The following is a 13,841-nucleotide window of genomic DNA, read 5'->3' as shown; positions in this document are numbered from 1 at the left end:
AAAAACAATAATCAACATCATGGATTCATATGAAAGAGCAAAACCCACTATTAAAACCAAAATGCAAATGAGGAAGAGCAAGAAGCTAAATCATGCACCTCAAAAATCCAACTAACTTGAAGATGAAAAAAAGGGGGGGAGGAAGAGACAAATGATGTTCAAAACATTTAAACAAAAAGAAATATAATGACATAAGTAAAGCAATAGTTATCAATGACAACCCTAACATAAGTTGATTAACTTCCCCATTCAAAACACACAGACTGACTGACTTGATTGAAAAGCTAGACCCAAATATATGCTTCCTTCAAGAGACCCTCCTCACCTGTAAAGAAAGCACACACTAAAAGTGAAAGGATTGCAAAAGATATACCATGCAATTGGAAAGCAGAAATGAGTAGGGGTAGTTATTCTTATATCACATAAAATAGACTTCAACCAAAAATTATTAAAAGAGACAACTAAGACCATTACATAATGATAAAAGAATCTATCCAGTTAGAGGACATAACAATCATAAATATGTATGCTTCCAACAGTGGAGTACCTAGATATGTAAAGCAAACACTCTTATATATAACAAAAAGAGATAGACCCAAGAACAATAATAGTGGGTGACCTGACCCCCCCCCCCAGCATTAGACAGATCTTTTAGCAACAAAACAACAAAGAAACACAGGATTTAAACTGCACCTTAGACCAATTAGACCTGGAAGACATCTACAGAACATTTCATCCGACAACTACAGAATATACATTCTTCTCATCAGCATACGTAACATCCTCCAGGACAGAACACATACTAGGTCACAAATCAAGTTTTAAAAATTTTTTAAAATTGAAATCATCCCAAGTAACTTTTCAGACCACAATGGGTTAAAACTGGAAATCAATAACAAGCAAAATTCTGGAAACTGCTCAAATGCATGGAAACTGAACAACCAACTCTTGAACTATTTATGGGTCCAAGAAGGAATTTAATAGGAAATCAAAAAATTTATTGAAAGTATTGAATAAAAGCCATTTATGACAAGCAAATCACTGATATCATCCTGAACAGGGAAAAGCTGAAAGCTTCTCCCTTAAGAACAGGAAGAAGACAAGGATGCCCACTCTCACCACTCCTATGTAACATATTATTAGAAGTACTAGCCAGAACAATCAGGCAAGATAAATAAATAAAGGGCATAAAGATTGAAACAGATGAGGCCAAACTATCCTTTTTTGCTGAAGACATAATATTTTGTATAGAAAAACCTATAGACTCTACCAAAAAAATCTTACATCTGATTAATGATTTCAGTAATGTTGCAGGATATAAAGTCAACACCTAGAAATCAATAGTGTTTTTATACTCAAATAACAAACTAGCAGAAAATAAAATCAAGAAAGCAAGCCCATTTACAATAGTCGCCAAAAATATAAAATACCTAGGTATAAATTTAACCAAGCAGATGAAATATCTCTACAGTGAGAACTACAAAACACTATTGGAAGAAATTAAAGAGGATACAAAAGGTGGAAAGACATAGAATGATTTTGGACGGGAAGAATCGACATCATGAAAATGTCCATTCAACCCAAAGCAATCTACAAATTCAATGCAACCCCCAACAAATTACCAATGGCATTTTTCAAAGAAATAGAAAAAGCAACGTAAACATTCATATGGAAAAACAAAAGGCCTTAAAACAAAAAAACCATCAAGCTGGAGGCATAATACTACATGACTTCAAATTATGCTACAAAGCTATTGCAACCAAAACATCATGATACTGCCATAAAAACAAACACTCAGATCAATGGAACAGAATAGAAAACCTGTAAATCTGTCCACATACTTATAGCCAACTGATCTTTGACAAAGGCAGCAAGAACATATTTTGGTGAAGACAGCCTCTTCAATATATGGTGCTGGGAAAATTGGACATCCATATGCAGAAAAATGAAACTGGACCTGTAGCTCTCATCATATACCAAAATTGACTCAAAGCTGATTAAAGACTTAAATGTAAGACTTGAAACCTTAAAATTACTAAAAGAAAATATAGGGGAAACATTCCAGGTAATTGGACTGAACAAAGACTTAATGAATAAGACCCCAATAGCACAAGCAACAAAAGAAAAAATAAATAAATGGGATAATATAAAATTTAAGTTTCTGCACAGCAAAGGAAACAATCCACAGAGCAGAAAGACAGCCTATGGAAGGGGAGAAAATATTTGCAAACTATATATATGACAAGGGATTAATATCCAGAATATACAAAGAACTCATACAACTTATACAATAATAAACCAAATAATCCAGTTAAAAAATGGGCAAAGGAGATGAATAGACATTTTTCAAGAATGACATACAAATGGCCAACAGATAGCTGAAGAAGAACTTAGCATCACTAGTCATCAGAGAAATGCAAGTTAAAATCACATTGAGATACTATCCTACCCCAGTTAGAGTGGCCATTATTATAAAAACCAAGAATAAAAAATGCTTGCAAGATGTGGGGAAAGGAGAACTTTCTGTATTTTGGGTGGGACTCTAAACTAACCCAGTCATTATGGAAAACTTTACGGAGGTTTTTCAAACAACTACAGATAGAGCTAACATATGATCCAGCAATCCCACTAGTGGGTATATAGCCAAAGGAATGGAAACAATCATGTTGAAGGGATACCTGCACTCCCATGTTCATTGCAGCTGTATTTACAATAGCCAAAATATGGAACCAACCTGTGTCCATCGATGGATTACTGTATAAAGAAAACATGGTACATATATACACAATGTATTGCTACTCAGCCATAGGAAAGAATGAAATTCTGCCATTTGCAGCAACATAGATGAGTCTGGAGAAAATTATGTTAAGTGAAATAAGCCAGACAAAGAAAAGAAATACTGCATGTTCTCACTCATAACTGGCTGGTAGGAAGAGGGGGTGATGGAAAGGGGGAAGAAGGAAGGAATGAAGGAAAAAAGAAGAAAGGACCACAACAATATGTTGAACTTTCAGAAGGAGAGAAGAATCCTAAGGATGGTAGAGATGGGTGGTGTGGGAGGGAGTGGGTTTGGGAAGTGAGATGTCCGGCAAAAGGCATAAAGAAATATCATGATTTGTAAGAATGAATAAACTAATAAAAAATTTTTTAATTATAATATAAAAAAAGAAAAAAGTGTGATAGAAGGTTTTAGTTTCTCACAGAAATCCATTATTTTGAGCATTATTATGTGTAGTAATTTTCTAGAGTAAAATAGTAGAAATAAAACCTATAGTGTTTTTCAAAAAGAGGAAAAAATAGGGTTAAGAAAAAGTTGACTCTAAAGCAAAGAAGTTGTCGGAAAACACTGAAGAGTTGAGCACGATATAAGATAGTTAGAAAAAAATTCGAACGTATCAGAAATTTTCATAATTATTAGTGATCAAAATACTAAAACTCTTAGCAATGATTGCTTACAAAAAAACACAAAAATACCATAATGTTAATAAATGTTGAAATTAAAGGTTGGAAAAACAAATAGAAGGAAAATATAAATCAAAATAAGCCTTCTGTGTCCATGTAGATTTTAGATAAAATTGATTTCAAAGAAAAGAGCATTACCAGAAAAATATGGAAATTGGGTACATATCTAATGTAAGTTCAAAATATATGAAGCATAATTTGATAGAACTACATGGAAAAAGAGACAAATTTACTGTCATAAGGTGAGATTTTGACACAGTTTTCAATAATAGATCAAGTGGATAAAGAAAAAGTATTAAGGATATAGAAAATGTAGTAAGGATATAAAAGTTTTATAGGATATAGTATGAAGGATATAAGGATATATATACACCCCTATCAGTCTTAATAAAATAGACATATTATAGAATATTGCATTCCGAAAAGGAAAAATACACATTCTTTCAAGAACATGAGACCTATTTATGAAAAATAGAGCAGGTACCAGATCATAAAGTAATTTTATCTAAATTAAAATTATTAAAATATATTATTCAGAATAATTTTTGGATAAAAACTTAATTAGAGATTAGTAGCAAAATAATAACTAAAAGGTAACCACAAGTTCAAAATTAAGGTATACTTCTACATTGTTGGAGATTAAAAGAAACATCATGACAGAGATGTAAAAATTATTTAGAATTTAATGATAAAATAATACATAATAGATAACAAAAGTTATCGGGTACAACTAAGGAAATATTTTAAGATATTTATTATTATGTATTATGAACATATGAATGAAGAATTAGAGAAAAAAAAAAGCACTAAGACTCTTTCTCTATCTCAGGAAATTAGGAAAAGAAATACAAAATAAACCCAAAGAAATAGAATGAAGGAAAAAATAATGGTAAGAGCAGATGCAAAATAGTGAGGATATGGGAGACTGATGTCAAGAAAATGGTAAATTAGAAAGCTCCCGGAAAATGGCAGAGTAGAAAGCTGGACGTTCTCATACTTAGAGGAAACATTAAAACACAACTATAGACTGACTGGTTGAGGTAGCTTTACAGAATCTCTAGAAAATATTCAACATCTACAGCCATCAAACGAATGCCTAATCAAGAAAAATCATATTTGAAATGTAGGCAATTTTTTTGGCATTTTCCTTACTTATTGCCTCACCTTCTCCCTGGCATGGCAAAATCCTAGCTTGGAGGAGATGGCAAGCCAGCCCTCAATTCACTCTCTGAAATTGGAAAAAATGAACCAGATCTTATTTGCAACATTTTAACTGGTCTAGGGGCTGTCTAAAGAACTGGTCTCTCTCTCACCTAAGTTGAAGCTCAGGTGAGGATAAGTGACATATCTCAGTGCTCAAGTTGGGAAAAGTAGTAGAAAGTGGCACTACTGGGAAAAGCTGCATAAGTACTATAGACCTGTAGACAATCAGAGCAAGAGATTATGCATGGAGAAATACAATAAACCACCTATTACCTCCAAAAGATGATGGGTTAAGACTCTTTAAGAAATTAATTTATTTAAAAGCTGTGTAGGAACATCAGCAAGACAGCAAGATAGGTGTTTCCAGCTTACATCTCCCGACAGAAACACCATTTTTGGCAAGAACTCACAGATCAGAATAACTTTGTTGGATCCCCAGAATCCAAATTAAAGGTTCCAGGGGCATGGTGTAATGAAATTCCAGAGTGGAAACACTGAAGAGGGTAAGAAGAACAGTTTTACTTTATCTGCACTGCATCACTCCTTCCTCAAAAAAGCATGGCTTGGAGCGCAGAGAGGGTCCCTTGGTGTGCAACTTATTCCATGGGAGAAAGTGAGAGCAAAGGGAGCTCCCATATTCCCCAACTCTGTGGGATGCTGCGTAGGATGCCCACTTCTGTCTCATCCAACTCATAACACTGAGAAGATATGCAGAGCTGAATCAGCTGGGAGCAGCTAGAAGCAGGGAGCAGGGCTAGGAGCTCACAGCAACCAGTGCATGTATCTCAACAGCCAGCTGAGAATCCTGCTAACTGGCTCCTAGTCTCCACCAAGAGTCATGCCAAGGTATCTTGCAGGGTGACTCACCTGTGGATATACTTAATCAGCTGATGTACACCACCAACACACCCCCTGTAGCTGAGACTCCAAAAGACCCCCTTGCACAGCAACCTGCTAATCTCTGCAGAGGTCACATGCAAGCACTCACAAACACCACAAAAATCTCAACAGCATGTGTGGATCTTAACAGCTGACTTAGCTGCTGGATTGAGAGAAGGTGCACAATCTTAAATGCCTCAGCACCAGCCTAGAGAAAATAAATGGGAGGTTGTCATCACCAAGAGCAGCTTTGCAGGACTGAAAAAAGGCACATAATTCTAAGACTTCACCCCTAAAGGAGAAAAAGAGGAATGAAGTGGGCATATCCATATAAAAGGTCTGAAAGACCCCAAGAGTTTCTAGCTAGGAACAATGGCGAAGAGTTGAGCACAAAGCCAGTCAGTAAAGTTTGGAAGAGGTGACTACTTTTTCAGAAATGAAGGCAGCAGTAAAGTTTTTCTCTCAAAGCCAGTCAGTGAAGTTTGGAAGAGGTGACTCCTTTTTCAGAAATGAAGGCAGCAGGGCAAAGATTCAAGGAACAACAACAACAAAAACAAAATCAAAGAAACATGACACCACCAAAGGAATATAATAAAACTCTAGTGACTGACCCAAAAGAAATGGAGATGTATAAATTGCTTTACAAGTAATCCAAAATAATTATTTTAAAGAAGCTCTGTGAGCTGCAAGAGAACAAATACAGATAACTAAACAGTATCACTGGACCCCGAAAACGTAAACAGAACTTTTCAATCAACAGCAACAGAACAGACATTTTTCTCAAGTGCACATAGAACATTCTTTGAAATAGACCATATGATAGGACACAAAATTAGTTTTATTAATTTAAAAAGACTGAAATAATTCGAAATGTCTTTTTTCAATCACAGTGGAATGAAAGTAGAAAGCAATAACAAAAGGAAAATTTAAAAATTTACAAATGTGCAGACATTTTAAATGAAACATGCTTGATTATACATATTTGTGGGGTATAGAGTTGAATATGAATACCTATGCATAATGTGTGATGACCAAATCAGGATAATTAGCATGTTCATCATTGTAAAATATAATAATTCTTTGTGTCCATTAGCCAAATTCCCTCTAGTTCCCTCACCACCTCCCCCTTTCCCACCTCTAGTAACCAGATTTCTGTTCTCCTCCTGAAAGTTGAATGTATTATTGTGATCTCTCTCTCTCTCTCTCTCTCTCTCTCTGTCTCTCTCTCTCTCTCTCCCCAACTTACAAGTGGGAACATGTGGAAATTTTTGCTAATCCCCCTTCCCCTCCCCTTTTCCCACCTCTAGAAACTGCAGTTCTGCTCTTTCCTTCTGAAAGTATAAGCATTCTTAAACAGCAATAGATAAAAATGTAAATGACAGCAAAAATTAGAAAATACACTGAGATAAATGAAAATAAAAACACAGCATAGCAAAACTTATGGGATGCAGCGAAAGCAGTGGTAACTGGAAATTTTATAGCTATAAATGCTTACCTTAAAAAAAAGAGTGATGCTAAATTAAACAGCTAACTTCATAACTTAAGAAATTAGAACAGGAAGAAAAATCTAAATCCAAGTCTAGTAGAAGGAAAAAATTAATAGATTAGAGTGATATACATAAAATAGAAAATAGAAAAACAATAAAGAAAATCACCAAAACAATATATTAACTCTTAGAAAAGACCAACAAAATTGACAGAACTTAAGCTAAATTGAAAAAGAAAAAAGGGAGATGATTAGAATTACTAAAATCAGAATGAAAGTAGGGATATCTCTATTGATTTTACTGAAATAAAAAGGATTATGAAAGTTCTTTAAATTGTTGTATGCCTAAAAATTGGATAACCTAAATAAAATGGGCAAATTCCTAGAAACACACAGATTTCCAATACAGAATCATGATGAAACAGAAAATCTGAATAGATCTGTGACTGGTACTGGGAATGAATTAGTAATAAAAACCTCCCAATGCCCTGGAACAGATTGCTCCACAAGTCAATGCTACAAAATATTTAAAGGGGGGATTAACACCAATATTTATCAAACATTTCAAAGAAGGGAGTACACTTCCCAATTGATTCTATAAGGCAGATATTACCATAATACCAAAGATGCAAGAAAAATTACTTCAAACCAATATTATTTATCAATATTAATGCTAAACCATCCTTAACAAAAATTAGCAAACCAAAGTCAGCAGTATATTAAAAGAATCATGCATCAGGAACAACTGTGATTTATTTCTAGAATTACAGGATACAAAGCTAAGCATATAAAAATCAAAGTAATACACCATGTTAACATGATAAACAGAATAAAAAATATAAACTGAATTGATGCAGAAAAAAATATTTGACAAAACTTGACACTCTTTCATGATAAAAAGCACTCACAAAACTAGGAATGCAAGGAAACTTCCTCCTCATATTAAAGATAATAGGAAAACTCGAAAGCTAAAATCATTCTCAATGGTGAAAAAATTAAATTTTTTACTAATATCAGGAACAAGACAAAGATGCCCACTTTACCACTTGTATTTGAAAAGTTCTACTCAAAGAAATTAGGCAGGCAAAAGAAGTAAAATGGAACCTCATTGGAAAAGAGGTGAAATTATATCTTTCACAAAAGAGATAATCATCTGTACATAGAAAATCCTACAGATGCCACACACATAAAAACCTGCTAAAACTAATCAACAAATTAAGTACAGTGGAAGAATATAAAATGAACATGCAAAAATCAATTGAATTTCTATTCATGGAAAATGAACAATTTGAAAAGTCAATTACCATTTACAATAGCTACAAAAAGAATAAGATACTTAATAATAAACTTAGCAAACAGGAGAAACACTTGCACACTAAAATCTACAAAATGTTTCTGGAAGAAATTAAAGAGGGCCAAAATAAATGGCAAGATATCCCATGTTCATGGATTGAAAGACTTAATAGTGTTAAGATGTCAATACTTCTAGGCTTATCCATGTTGCAACAAATGATAGGATATTATTTTTTTAAATTTTTTTATTGTTTTTTAATTTAATTTTATTTTGTCAATATACAATGTGGTTGATTGGTTATAGCCCATTACTGAAACGTCCCTCCCTCCTCCCTTACCCCCCTCCCTCCCAACAATGTCCTTTCTGTTTGCTTGTTGTATCAACTTCAAGTAATTGTAATTGTTATGTCTTCTTCCCTCCCACTGCCCAGGTAGTTTGTGTTTTTATTTATTTATTTTTAGCTCCGATAAATAAGTGAGAACATATGATATTTCTCTTTCTGTACCTGACTCGTTTCACTTAATATTATTCTCTCTAGGTCCATCCATATTGTTGCAAATGGCAGTATTTCATTCTTTTTTATAGCAGAGTAGCATTCCATTCTGTAGATATACCACATTTTCCGTATCCACTCATCTGATGATGGACACGTGGGCTAGTTCCAACTCTTAGCTATTATAAAGAGTGCTGCAATGAACATTGGAGAACAGGTATACCTGCAACTTGAGGATTTCCATTCCTCTGTGTATATTCCCAGCAGTGGGATAGCTGGGTCATATGGTAGATCTATCTGCAATTGTTTGAGGAACCCCCATACCATTTTCCCTAGAGGCAGCACCATTATGCATTCCCACCAACAATGTATGAGAGTTCCTTTTTCTCCACAACCTCACCTGCATTTATCATTCACAGTCTTTTGGATATTAGCCATACTAACTGGGGTGAGATGATATTTCAGTGTGGTTTTGATTTGCATTTCCTGAATGCTGAGTGATGTTGAGAATTTTTTCATGTGTTTCTTGGCCATTTGTATATCTTCCTTTGAGAAATGCCTATTTAGCTCTTTTGCCCATTTTTTAATTGGGTTACTTTTTTGTTGTAAAATTGTTTGAATTCCACGTTTATTCTGGATATTAATCCTTTGTCAGATGCATATTTGGCAAATATTTTCTCCCATCTGTTGGTTGTCTTTTCACTCTGTTAATTGTGTCTTTTGCTGTGCAGAAGCTTTATAGTTTGATATAATCCCATTTGTTTATTTTTCCTTTGGTCGCCCATGCTTTTGGGGTGATATTCATGAAGTCTGTGCCTAGTCCTACTTCCTGAAGTCTTTCTCCTATGTTTTCTTTGATAAGTTTTATTGTTTCAGGGTGTATATTAAATTTTTAACACATTTTGAGTTGATTTTGGTATACAGGGAGAGGTATGGGTCTAGTTTCATTTTCCTGCATATTGATATCCAGTTATCACAGCACCATTTGCTGAAGAGGTAGTCTCTTCCCCAGTGTATAGGCTTGGTGACTTTGTCAAAGATCAGACGGCTGTAAGTGGGTGGGTTGATTTCTGGATTCTCTCTTCTATTGCATTGATCAGTGTGTCTGTTTTTATGCCAATACCATGCTGTTTTGGTTATTATAGCTTTGTAATATAGTTTAAAGTCAGGTAGTGTTATGCCTCCTGCTTTATTTGTTTTGCTCAGAACTGCTTTGGCTATGCGTGTTCTTTTGTTATTCCATATAAATGTCTGGAGAGTTTTTTTCATTTCTGACAAAAATGTCATTGGAATTTTGATGGGGATTGCATTGAATTTGTATATCACTTGGCGTAGTATGGACATTTTCACAATTTTGATTCTTCCAATCCAAGAGCATGTGATATCTTTCCATTTTCTTGTGTTCTCTTTAATTTATGTCAGCAGTGGTTTGTAGTTCTCATTATAGAGATTTTTCAGATCCTTGGTTAACTCTATTCCTAAGTATTTTATTTTTTGGTGGCTATTGTAAATGAGCAAGCTTTCTTTATCCCTCTTTCTGCATGTTCACTATTGGAGAAGAGAAATGCTACTGATTTTTTCTGTTGATTTCATATCCTGCTACTTTGCAGAAACCATTTATCAACTTCAAGAGTATTTCTGTAGAGGCTTTAGGCTGCTCAATATATAAGATCTTGTCATCTGCAAAGAGGGACAGTTTGTTTTCATCTTTTCCAATCTGGATGCCCTTTATTTTGTTCTCTTCTCTGATAGCTCTGGCTAGAGCAATCAATATCAAAATGATATTGGCAGAGGGTTTATCATATATGGCTTTAATTATGTTGAGATACTTTCCATCTATACCTAACTTACAGAGAGTGTTTATCATGAATGAGCATTGAATTTTATCAAATGCTTTTTCAGCATCTATAGAGATGATCATATGGTCGTTCTGTTTGATTTTATTAATACACTGTATCACATTTATTGATTTGCATATGTTGAGCAAACCTTGCATCCCTGGGATGAATCCCACTTGATCATCTTGTATAATTTTGCATATGTGTTGCTATATTCTGGTAGCTATTTTTTATTGAGGATTTTTGCATCTATATTCATCAAGGATATTGGTCTGTCGTTTTCTTTTTTAGTTGTATCTTTACCTGGTTTTTGTATCAGAATGATGTTTGCTTCATAGAATGAGTTTGAGAGAATTGCCTCTGTTTCAATCTTTTGGAATAGTTTATAGAGAATTGGAGTCAATTCCTCTTTGAATGTTTGGAAAAATTCTGCTGTGAATCCATCTGTTCCTGGGCTTTTCTTTGTTGGGAGACTTCTGATAAAAGCTTCAAAAGCTTCAAAGCTTTATTGCTGTTGGTCTGTTCAGATCTTTTAAATCTTTTTGGTTCAATTTTGGTAGCTTTGTCTGTCCAGAAACTTAACCATTTCCTCCAGATTTTCAAATTTGTTGGCATATAGTAGTTTATCATAGTCTCAAATGATTCCTTGTATTTCAGATGTATCAGTTGTAATATCACCTTTTTCATTTCTAATTTTTGTTATTTGGATCTTCTCTCTTCTTTTTTTTAGTTAGCCATACTAATGGGTTGTCAATTTTACTTATCTTTAAAAAAAAAACAACTTTTTGATTCATTGATCTTTTGTGTTGTTTTTTGGGTTTCAATTTCGTTAAGCTCTGCTCTGATCTTGATGATTTCTTTCCGTCTGCTAACTTTAGGTTTGGATTGTTCTTGTTTTTCTAGTTCTTTAAGGCACATTATTAGATTGTTCACTTGCCATCTTTCCATTTATCTGAGGTAAGCATTTAATGCAATAAATTTCCCCTTTAGTACTGCTTTTGCAGTATCCAACAGGTTTTGGTAGGATGTATCATTATTTTTGTTAGTTTCAATAATTTTTTTGATTTCCTGTTTGATTTCTTCTTGGACCCATATGTCATTATGTAGCATGCTTTTTAATTTCCATGTGTTTATATAGTTTCCAGAATTTTGTTTGTCATTGGTTTCTAATTTTAATCCATTGTTGTCTGAAAATATACATGGGATGATTCCAATTTTTTTGAATTTGTTGAGACTTGACTTGTGACCTAACATGTGATCTATCCTGGAGAATGATTCATGTGCTGATGAGAAGAATGAATATTCTGAGGTTGCTGTATGGAATGTTCTGTAGATATCTGCCATGTCCAATTGGTCTAGAGTGTTGTTTAGATCTTGTGTTTCTCTGCTGATTCTTTCCCTAGATGATGTGTTCAATATTGATAGTGCGGTTTTCAGGTCCCCTGCTATTATGGTATTAGTGTCTATTTCCTTCTTTAGGTCTAATACAGTTTGTTTTTTAAATCTGCCTTCTCTGACATTGGGTGTATATATATTTCAGATTTTTATGTCTTCTTGATGGATCAATCCTTTTATCATTATGTAGTGGCCCTCACTATCTGTTTTTATGGTTTTAAGTTTAAAGTCTATTTTAACAGATATCAAAATAGCTACTCCAGCCTTTTTTTCATATCTGTTTGCATGGTAAATCTCTTTCCATCCTTTCATTCTTAGTCTATGTGAGTCTTTATAGGTGAGGTGGGTCTCTTGAAGGCAGCATATATTTGGGTCTTTCTTTTTAATCAAGTCAGCTTGTCTGTGTCTTTTGATGTGGAATTTAATCCTTTTACATTAAGAGTTGTTATTGAAAAGTGTTGATTTACTCCTAGCATTTTATTGATTTTTGTTTGGATGTATTAAGTGTCTTTTGTTTCTTTCCTTCTGATTTCCTGTTTGTTTTCTGTATTTGTTGGTTCCTGGGGTTGTAGATAAACTTTTTTTTTCTCTTCATTGTTGGCACTTTTATTTTACTAGTGGGTTTTGATTTTTCTTGAGTTTTTATGACAGTGGTAGTTATTTTTCAGGTACCAAACCAAGTACTCCCTTGAGAATTTCTTGTAAGGGTGGTTGTGTGGTAGTGAAATCCTGCAGTTTTTGTTTTTCTGAGAAATATACTATTTGCCCTTAATTTTGTAAGGATAGCCTTACGGGGTAGAGTATTCTTCGATGGCAATCTCTGTCTTTTAGTATTTTAAATATATCATCCCATTACTCTCTGGCTTTTAGGGTTTGTGATGAGAAGTCTGATGTTACTCGGATTGGAACTCCCTTATAGTTTATTTGATGCTTCTCTCTTGCAGCTTTTAAGATTATCTCTTTGTCTTTGAGTTTTGCCAATTTGACTATAACATGTCTTGGAGAAGACCTTTTTGGGTTGAATACGTTTGGGAATCTATGAGTTTCCTTAATCTGAAGATATGCTTCTTTTCCTATACCTGAGAAATTTTCTGCCACTATTTTGTTGAATATGTTTTCAATGCAATCTCCTTTTTCCTCCCCTTCTTGAATGACCATGACTTGGATATTTGAGCACTTAAGGTTGTCTGATATCTCTCTTAGATTTTCTTCAAATTTTTTAATTCTTTTTTTTTTTTTTGTCTGCCTGTGTTATTTAAAACAGCCCATCTTCAAGGTCAGAAGTTCTCTCTTCTGCTTCTGCAAGCCTGCTGTGAACCGTCTTCCTATAGGGAATGGCTTGGGAGCCTGAGAAGTGATGCCCCTTGTTCTTCAGCCTACAAGTGGGTCCTGTGTATGTGGCATGGCTCTATGGAATTTCTTGTTTGTTTACCTTTGGTTGCTTGACAAAGCTTCCCAGAGTTAAAAGCCTAACCTTTTGGCTCAGTATGGCTTTGGGAAATTCTCTGAAGTTTCTCAAAAGACATGTTAAATTACATCAAAATTAACTGGTTTATTTAAAGGATATTGCTGGTGTTTTTGATGCATGTTCCTGGTATGGGTTGGCTCAATTTAATTTTGTTTTTGATCTTTCTTGTTAGTGATGTGTGCATGGACCCATTGTGGCTATGGTCACACTTTTGTACGTGTGGAATGAAGTCATTATGTTGGACTTCTATCCACATCCCCCTGGAAGGTGGTGGGTCCAAGTGCAGTGGTGTCTACAACTAATTGATCATTAACCAGTTACAG

This window comes from Galeopterus variegatus, unplaced genomic scaffold (genome assembly GCF_000696425.1).
Source record: "Galeopterus variegatus unplaced genomic scaffold, G_variegatus-3.0.2 Scaffold581, whole genome shotgun sequence".
NCBI classification, from domain to species: Eukaryota; Metazoa; Chordata; class Mammalia; order Dermoptera; family Cynocephalidae; genus Galeopterus; species Galeopterus variegatus.
This window is presented reverse-complemented; position numbering follows the sequence as displayed.